The following is an 8,477-nucleotide window of genomic DNA, read 5'->3' as shown; positions in this document are numbered from 1 at the left end:
AAAATACTTAATCAGCATGCTAGGATCCGTTCACAATAAAGGCGCGAGTTTCATCTAACTACGGTCCCTATTCGACTATAACGAAGGTTAAACAGGACATCTCTCTCGAGACATTAGATATTCGTTGTTCCATCGCTTTTCTTGTTCCTATTTTATTAAATATTTTCTCAGTGCCAAGGCACCTGAAGTGCCTTCATGCATTTCACGCCGCTTGCTAATCAGTACATCAAGAGCATCCACGCAAGTATCTAAGCTTTCAATTCATCCACGCACTCCGCATACCATTGTTGGTAAATTAAATTGGTTTTTGAGGAAAGGAAAGGGCGCAGTATCTGTCTCACATATCTCGGTGGACACCTGAATCGCGCCGTAAGGAAAGGGAGGAAGGTAGGAGTGAAAGAAGGAAGAGAGGAAGAGGTGCCGTAGTGGAGGTCTCCGGAATAATTTTGACCACCCGGGAAGGTTGGAAAACACGCAGCTCGACTCCCCAATTGCTGTGGATGAGGTTAGGGCAGAGATTGCCAGGCTAAACTGTAAATCCGCCTCTGGCCCAGATGCAGTATCCAACAAGATCCTCCGCAACCTAGATGAAGAGTCGCTACAATCACTAACTGAGTATATGCAGAAATGCTGGTCGGAGGGCTCAATCCCACAAATATGGAAAACGGCAGAGATCATTCTCATTCCAAAACCAGGGAAGGCACTCAGCCTTGAGAACCTCACGCCAATTTCGCTCACGCCTTTTGTAGGTAAGCTCATGGAGCACGTAGTTTATACCCGCCTCAACCGGTTTATGGAGGAGAACGAGCTGTACCCCCCAACCATGATTGGATTTCGACCAAAATTTTCTACGCAGGATGTAATGCTTCAGCTCAAACACCAGATTATTGAGGCAAAAACGCGGGACACCAGAATAATTCTTGGACTCGACCTGGAAAAGGCCTTTGACAATGTCAGACATGATGCGATCTTGGAGAACCTTCATGAACTCGGGGTGGGAGCCCGCACCTTCAACTATATCCGCGACTTTCTCTCAGGTAGAAAGGCGCATTTTCAAGTAGGAGGTCTCCACTCGCATGGCTTCCCCCTCGGCAACACGGGCACCCCGCAGGGATCGGTCCGGTAACCCTTTCTCTTCATCTTTGCAATGTTGAAACTTCCACACCAATTAGCGCAGATCCCGCAACTCCACCACAGCCTCTATGCTGACGATATCACCTTGTGGACCGCCGAGGGCAGTGATGCTGAAATCGAGGAGAGACTCCAGCGTGCCATCGATATCGTGGGGAACTATGTAGACCCCAGGGGGCTGCGGTGCTCTCCTGCCAAATCTGAATTTCTCATATTCCGCAAAATCAGATCCCCTGCGCAACCCCCACTGGCCATCGAACTCAGTATTCGCGGAGTCCCCATTCCTCGAGTACCCAAAATTAAAATCTTGGGTCTAATTCTACAAGAACACGGTTTCAATGGTGACGTAATTCAGAAGCTTCAGGGAACCTCGCAGCAAATTATGCGACTCATTCGCCGCATTAGTAAGCGCCACTCGGGCTTGAGGGAAAGCAATCCTCTCCGTTTAGTACAAGCCTTTGTGATCAGCCGCATCGCTTACGTATGCCCTTACCTACATCTCAATCCAGCTGAAAAAGAGAAAGTGGAGCCATAATCAGAAAATGCGTCAAACAGGCAGTTAGGCTACCCATGCACACAGCGACTGAGAAAGTGTTAGGTCTCGGTCTTCATAACACCCTAAGTGAGATTATTGAAGCGGTAACCGTCTCGCAGTACGAACGACTAACGGTCACACCAACTGGCAGGCACATTCTGTCCACACTAGGCATAACATATGAGCGACAAGGCGGACCAACAACTGACCTTCCCAAACATATATGCGAGCTTCTGGTCGTTTCTCCACTACCTTGGAACATGCACCCAGATTTCCACGCTGAACGTCGTGCAGAGAGAGCCAAATCATTAGACAAACGCTTCCTTAATGATACCTCTGTGGTATATGTTGATGCAGCAGATTCTTCGGCTGACAAGATGGTAGCTGTGGTCACCACGGAATGTGGTACACTCATAACTGGGTGCACTATACGCACTCAGCACACACATGTTGGAGAAGAAACAGCCATTGCTCTAGCCATTGCGGGATCCTCGGCAGAAACCATTGTCAGCGACTCAAAATTGGCGATTCGTAACTACACGTTTGGAAGAATCTCACCACAAGCAGCACGGAATCTGCTAAATTATCAGCCCACGTGGCGCATTCGCCTAATCTGGACGCCTGCTCATGCTTCCCTTGCTGGTAATGAGCCGGCTCATAACCTAGCTCGAGAACTGTCCCGCCGAGCTGGGTCGTGTAGTCCACCCGCCCTATACTCCGGCAAGGACAGGTTGTTTTCTTACAGAGAAATCCTGCAGCACTATAGGCTTGCAAGACTCAGATTCCCCCCAGCAGATAAAACGCTCTCGAAGCAACACGCCAAAGCCTGGCGTAAACTTCAAACTAACACCTATCCAAATCCCGAATTGTGTAGCTTCTATTCGGATGGACTCTACTCAGACAAATGCAAAAATTGTGATGCGAAAGCCGATCTAAATCATATGCTCTGGAACTGCCCGCAGTCCTTACCCGCGAGTCGATTCATTACCGACTCTGATCATTGGGATGCTATATTGCTCAGCCCCGACCCGGGGACACAGATCAAGCTCCTCCAGCTGGCTGAAGACGCCGCCGCTGCCCAAGGGATAGCGGCCGCCGTTTAAGCGTGGGGCGACTTCGGGTCGCTCCTCTATATCCGCTGGAAATAAAGTTCCACCACCACCACCACCACCCGGGGATCTTTAACGTGCTGCACTGACATCGCACAGCACACGGGCGCCTTTTGCATTCCGCCTCCATCGAAACGCGGCCGCCGCGGTCGGGTTCGAACCCGGGTATTCCGGCTTGGTAGACGAGCGCCTTAACCACTAAGCCACCGCGGCGGCCTTCTGGAGTGATTTTTCCGAGATAATCGCATCTATCTCCAACCAGCAACCAGTTGAAGATCGCTGCGCAAGGATTATATGACATTACACCATCGTCATCATCATCAGCCTGACTACTCCCAGTGCAGGGCAAAGGCCTCTCCTATGTCTCTCCAATCAAGCCTGTCCTTTGCCATTTGCGCCCACTGCATCCCAGCAGACTTCTTAATCTCATCCGCCCACCTAACTATCTGCCGCCCCCTGCTACGCTTGCCTTCTCTTTGAATCCACTGCGTTACCCTCAAGGACCGGCGGTTATATTACCTTTGCGTTACATATCCCGGCCAAGCCAATTTCTTTCGCTTGATTTCGAGTAGGATGTCATTAACCCGCGTTTGTTCCCTCATCCACTCTGCCGGCTTCCGGTCTATTAACGTAACATCTATTAGTTTTTTTTCCATAGACCCTCTTCGTTAGCCTCCATGTTTCTGCCCCATAGGTGAGTACCGGTAAGATAGCGCTGTTGTATACTTTTCTCTTGAGGGATATCGGTAAACTGCCGTTCATGATCTGAAAGAAGCTGCCATATGCGCTCCACATCCATTCTTATTATTCTGGTCTGATTAGATAATAAGGTTAATTAGGCTAATTGAGTAATTAATGAATTAACTAAACTCAATCCCACTTACTTCGAGCATCACTATACAATCCATTTAATTGATTGCATGGTTAGTAGCCAAAGTACAATTGGCCCCATTTGAAATTCGCGCACTGCGACGTCACGACCATTTCGACCAATTGAAACAAGGCCAGCGTAGCTACGCCGGCCACCTGAGGTCTCGCTTTGGCTGTCGGAGTGTTGAAAAAAACAAAAAAACTTTCCAACTTCACTGCAAGAAGTATAAGAGTGTTAGGAACACTTTAGGACGAAATAATCGATTTCCCATATTTCACCATCCTTTCTAAAATCGCCGCACTCCTCCTGACCAGAGGCAGTGTACACTTTTTGCAAGAATAGATTGGCTCCTTTTATTAAAAATGTTTACAAAATAAAAAAATTGCGGAGGCACCTCAGCAATTCTTATGATGCGTAAATGCGAGGGCATTGCTTGTTGCTGAGTGTGTCGCTGAGTAATGCCGCCGAGTTTAGTGTTGCGGCGCAAATTTTGCTGAGTTTAGTGCTCCTGCCTTATGCTTACGAGTGTAATGTTGCTGCGACAACTCAAGACTACAAACCTGCCGCATTGCGATATCTGTGCTTAGTTTTATTTGCGGAGTTCTCATTAAAGGAGTGTTTCACTCACACTACGTTGAGTGTTGTTTCTCGATATCATCCTCCGCCGACGGCGCCCTCGGGTCCAGGTTGATGGACAGAAGCATGACCGTGTGTTTGAAGCAGTATGTCGATGCGTGCCTTACTTCGTGCAATGCGCGTGGCATGTTCTCGAAGGGGGCCAGCCGCTCCCATCTTGAGTGTGGTCTGCTTTGTCGACCGACTGAGGCAGTATTGTATAGCCACCCCAATGAGGTGGAGGGGTTTCCCAAAATTGTTCCCATTCATTACGGAAGTCGATTTGCCCTTCTCGCACGGGGACAGTCGCATTCCGCAGAGTGAAGAGGCGCGTTTCCCTGTCTTGCCTGGGCGGCGGCGGCGGTTACACTTACAGGAGGGGTGATGACGTCATTCGCGTGCCGCGTTTCTGCCACGGGTTTCTGACCACGGCGTGGTTTTAGCTCAACGAGCCAATTAATGCGTGAGCTGCTCTCTCCTTAAAAACTTCAGGTGAGGGGTAATCGAACCACAGAGAGAGAGAGAGAGAGAGAGAGAAAGAAAGAGAAAGATAGGAAGAGAAAACATTTATTTAATCAAAAGAAGAATTTGCAGGAGCTGGGAGTTTGGTGCCCATACTCAAGGACTCCGCTGGCGGAAGCTGTACTGCGGGCTAGCTGAATGATCCAGGTTCAGGTTGTGGCTGGACTGATTACTTTATTAATTAGAGGCCAAAAGGTTATTTAGACGTCAAAATCGCCCCGGACGTGCATATAGTGCGCGGACGTGAATATAGCGGTAGACGTCAAAATTAGAAGAAGTATAATGAAAGACAAACAGTCAAAAGAGAGAAAAAGAGGCAAAAAGGGAGGCAAACAGTCGAAAGTTAAGCAAAGAAAGGCGACGGATGTGGAGGAGGCAACAATGCTTTCGCATTCAATCAATGCGGGTCTCTAACGTTTCTTGTTGCATGTGTTTATGGACAGGAAAGGCCTATGTGCGAAAACTATTTGGAGGCAAGCAGCTAACGGCTGCGCAGCAGAAGGTAATCATAGAGCACTACTGCACAGACGTTGTACAACTAACGGTTGGCAAGGAAAGACAACACATCGAGGGTGAAAGTGGAAAGTCTGTTTCCTTATAACAGTCCTGCAGCTGGAGTATCATTTCACTAAAATGTGTTCTGGGGGAAACGACACATCGAGCGTTAGGGTAGAAAAATGAGTGTTTTCCACAGGCTGAGCAGTCCAATCAGAAAAATCGTGTCATAGAGTTCGTAATTATGTTGAGTTGCCAAAAAGTAACACACACCATGGGAATTAAAAAAAAAGTTTCTTTAGCGTCCATTGTAGCTAGTAACGTATATAGTGTTCAATAGCTCTTGTATAGCGGGTGTCTCAGCTAAATGTAACCAAACTTTTAAAAAAGGCGAAGTGTCCTAGTCCAGTGAAACCAACTGAGTGTTGTTCATAATCGCGTGGCCTAGTCTTGAGTAATTTTTTCGCTGTTCAAAGCTAATTAATTAGTTAAGCAACTTTTAAAAAAGGCGAAGTGTCCTAGTTCAGTGAAACCAACTGAGGGTTGTTCATAGTCGCGTGGCCTCCTAGTCTTGAGTAATTTTTTCGCTCTTCAAAGTTAAGTGATTAGTTAAGTTTAATTAGCTAACTTTTTGATTATTTACGTCAGGAAGAAAGTGTCAGTTGAAAATTTTTAGATCGCCTTGAAAAACCACTAGTAGTGCTGTTTCCGTCACGTTACGATTTACGTAGCTTCATTTATTGGCCTTAAAAAAAGTTATCACGTGACCAGCTGCTCGCTCACTTCTCTGCTCCAATGTGCACCCAAAGTCTCATCGAGGAGAGGACTTCAGAAAAAAACGGATTTTATTCTTTAAGGCGCGTCTTGGGACGTTGAAGTGGCACAGTTGTCGTGTGGAAGCTTTTTCTCATTGTGTGGGTTATGGTTAAAGCCGGTAAAAAAACTACTTTACGTAAATATTACTTTGCTGCAAATGTCTCAGTAAGCTGTTTCTCAAAGCGATCTACAACTTTTCCATTGACACTTTGTTCCTCAAGTCAATTCCTCAAGTTAATTAAGCTTGCCTAATTAGTCAACCTTGAGGAACGAAAAAAATACTGCAGACTACGTCACGCGACTATAAACAACCCTCATTTGGTTTAGGACGGCTAGGACACCTCGAGTTTTTTAAAAGCTTGGTTACATTTAGCTGGGACACCTGGTATTCCGCGTTATTGTTCGCGCTCAGAATTTAACCGTAAAATCGGCTGCCGTAGAAGCTTAACCTGCCAACCATTACTTTGTTTGTGGCTCACTAAGTTGTGCAGACCTAGTGACGGAACCTGTGTAGCCTGAAAAACTAATTTCAAGGCTAAATGAAAATATTTGTTAGGCTTGGTGCACTTCAACTGGAAGTCTTTTTTAGCAACGGTATCTCCTGTTGACCTATGCGATAAGCCGATAGAAGAGCTAGAGAGGTTTAAAAAAGCGCTGCCTGAACAAAACGATACAATTTGTATCTTTTACCTTGTTGTTTGTTTCAGTGCTCACCCTTATCTCGGTCTGAGCCGGAACCGATAATATAAACAAATAAATAAGTTAAACGCGCATGTCAAAAAACGTAACTTTGATAAGGAGGGGACGTCACCAGACGTCTGGCAGCAATAAAAAATACTTTGGGCTCAGATGTGGTAAGGTGATAGAAGTGTTGGAGAGCTTTAAAAAGCGCTGCCCGAACAACACAATACAATCTCTATGCTTAGCCTTGACGTTATTTGTTTCAGTGCTCACCCTTATCTCGGTCTGAGTCAGAACCGATAATATGAACAAATCAATAAACTAAATGCCTGTCGAGAAACGTAACTTAGATAAGGAGTGGACGTCATCAGACATACTGCCATTGATAAAAAAATACTTTGGGTTCAATCAAAGGTAGGCCCGAATTTTTCAGACCATTAATGCAAATTTAACCAGTTGAGAGAGTTAGTGCCATAAACCGCTCCGCGCAATGGAAATATTTTCAAGACAAACTTAAAGCCACTGCTTACAGTAGTAAGAAAATATGATCTTTAATTAACAGCGTGAGATACGTTATTACCCTAACTAATATAGAGAGTTACTTTCTGGCGAGTTCATCCAGCGCCGCATATAATATTAATGATCAGTTTAAATTTCCTCTCTCGTGCAATTAGCAATACAAAATTACAGGCAATTTTGTGCACTATGCGACACATCATTAGTAAATCAGCATATCTGCCTTCAGTTTCTCAGAAGGAACTAAGGTTTATTTTTAATTTAAAATGCAATACAGTTCCTGAAATTGACGGTGTTCCCATTAATGACTTGCGCAGAACTTATGAACACCCGAGATTTTTTACTAGCACTGATTAATCGTATAATTTTTAAGTGGGGATATTCCTGTAAAATCAAAACAGCAACAGTTATACTCCTCCATAAAATTGGCGCATGTAATAACATTGAAAATTATAGTTCGATTTCAATTATACCTTCCATAGCAGAAATACTGGAAATAGTGTAAAAAAAAAACCCGCATTGTTAATCATGGCATGCTTTCTAGATAACGACAGCATTTTTTCACCCAGTAAGTTCGTTTTCTGGCTGGGGCAAAACACTCGAACCCTCGTGGAAAATTTTTTCTGATAAATGAGTAGATAGTAATAAAGTTGCTTGCGCTCTCCTTCTTGCTGTTGCTAACCACAGTGAACGTAATCTCATCGTTTAGCGATAGAGCGTTAATTGCTTCGCACAAACTGCGGTAGTCAGGAGATCGTCTCATCTCTGACGTATGTACTCAAGTGCACGCCTTTGCTGAGTGGTAGCAATTGAAAGCCTTTACTTAGATTTATCATGCGTTCTTACCCAGCTACTCAGGAGGAGAGCTCTGTTTTTTACTCAGCGGAACCAGATACCGAAGTATTTTGGGAGAAATGCGGGTCACATAAAAAATGGAGGTGTCAAGAATCTACGACAGATCCTTCAAAGGCTTTTCGTCGTATAATAAGTGCGAAAGTAGTTCTACTCTCTGCAGCACTATTCAGGGGGAGGCATTTATATGCAGGTGAGTGAACAGGGGAGGCAGATGGAAGCGGGTGGAGTGACCAGCTGCCGAAGAGACTGCAACAGCTGGTTTGCTCTTCTTGACATAGTACCGGTTTTCAGAGTGTTCGCTCGGGTCATGAGGAAGGCACTGAAATTCTTC

The sequence above is a fragment of the Amblyomma mixtum genome, chromosome 3 (assembly GCF_055824585.1).
Source record: "Amblyomma mixtum isolate Tamu chromosome 3, ASM5582458v1, whole genome shotgun sequence".
Classification (NCBI taxonomy): Eukaryota; Metazoa; Arthropoda; class Arachnida; order Ixodida; family Ixodidae; genus Amblyomma; species Amblyomma mixtum.
Note: the sequence above shows the minus strand (reverse complement) of the source record.